This window comes from Tupaia chinensis, unplaced genomic scaffold (assembly GCF_000334495.1).
Source record: "Tupaia chinensis unplaced genomic scaffold, TupChi_1.0 Scaffold000473_1, whole genome shotgun sequence".
Classification (NCBI taxonomy): Eukaryota; Metazoa; Chordata; class Mammalia; order Scandentia; family Tupaiidae; genus Tupaia; species Tupaia belangeri.
In genome coordinates this window covers 2,518,972-2,520,569 of record NW_006159982.1, presented here as the reverse complement: position 1 = coordinate 2,520,569, position 1,598 = coordinate 2,518,972, and the positions used below count along the sequence as shown (strand labels likewise).

General features: G+C 44.3%; 1 protein-coding gene across 1 annotated transcript in view; it reads left to right on the top strand.

Annotated features, from left to right (window-relative positions):
• USH2A (usherin) overlaps positions 1-1,598 on the top strand; it is an 819,384-nt gene that overhangs the window by 453,219 nt on the left and 364,567 nt on the right. The window lies entirely within an intron of this gene.

Below are 1,598 nucleotides of genomic sequence, written 5' to 3'. Positions count from 1 at the left end.
TAGGGTGCGTGCGCTTGCTAGACAGACAGAGAGAGACAGAGAGACAGAAAGCGAGAAATCACCCCCCAGGGGGGATGGCCACGCCACAATCCCTTCTCCTCCATTTTCCTCTCAGGGTCTTGGGCATGCACCCACATGCGCCCGGCGTAATTTTAAGCCACCGGGTCCGGGACTCAAACCACGGTCAACTACATGGGAGTCCAGCAACATAGCCATTACGCTAACTACTGGTCCCCTTTCTCTTTTCTTTTAGGTTTATTTATCTATGTCATGAGAGAGAGAGACAGAGAAAGGCAAAAATAAAAAGGGGGGGGGCAAACCTTCACAACAGGTGGTTTTTCTGCAATGCTCCTTCAAGCCTTTCCCGGCCAGTCAGAATCACTGGCACATACAGGGATGCCCAACATGGACCAGTCAACCTGGGAACCTAATCCTGATCTTCCATATGGTTTCTGCATTGCAAAGCATGGTCTTACCACTGCACCACTGTGGTTAGGCCAGTATGAAATCTTTCTGGCCTTGTGTAATTTGAGGTTACATTTATTTTGGAGTGCTTCTTTTTAAAAACATTCATCTTGGGACCAGCAGTTGGAGTAATGGCTATGTCATTGGATGCCCATGTAGTCAACCATGGTTTGAATCCCGGACCTGGTAGCTTAAACTCATGCCGGGCAAATGTGCTTGTGTGCCCAAGATCCTGAGAGAGAATGGAAGAGAAGGGATTGTGGTGTGGTCATCCCCCCTGGGGGGTGATTTCTCACTTTCTGTCTATCTCTGTCTTTCTGGCAAGTGCATGTGCCCTATAGCAAAAGCCTTTCCAAAACAAACAAACAAACAACGAAAAACAAACAAAGAAAAAAATCATCTTTTGGACTGGCTGATGGACTAGTAATTAGGGGAGTCAGATCCCACATGGACAACTTTGTGGATCAGATTCCAGTCCTAGGGACTTGGAAAACATGCTAGGTGCATATGCAATTCCAACAGGGTGGAGAAATGGAGGAGAAGGGGGTGCAACATGACCATTTCAGTTTTGAGGGGATGTATTTTCTCCCTCTCTTTCTCTCTCTGAGTCTCTGTCTCTTCCTGGCAAGTAAATGCACTCTCTGTCAAAATTTTAAAATAGTAATAATAAAATAATTCTCTCTTTTTGCTATTTTCTGAATAGTCTCATTAACATATAGTTTTTAAAATTGTACCTTAGGAGTGGAGGTGCATTTATTTCTTAATGTCAGCAAGATGCCTGATGCTACCTTTACATACCAACTAGCAACACAGCTCAGAGGATTCTCTCTCTCTCTCTCTCTCTCTCTCTGTGTGTGTGTGTGTGTGTGTGTGTGTGTGTGTGGCGGTGTGACTAAGTGAAAGAGAGAAAGAGAGGGAGAGAAAAGATGACTGGTGTAACTTTTTGACAAATGCCAGAAGTCTATAATTTTAGTCAAGAACTCCTGAGAACAGGCTGAAGCATTTCTTCTCAATCACATCAAAATAATTTTTTAGCAGTCTTAGAAATAGTCTAAGGATATGCACAGCCATGGGCACCATCAGAGTGAGCTGATCTTCATATCCTGGAAATCACAGACAATCGTCTTGGTCAG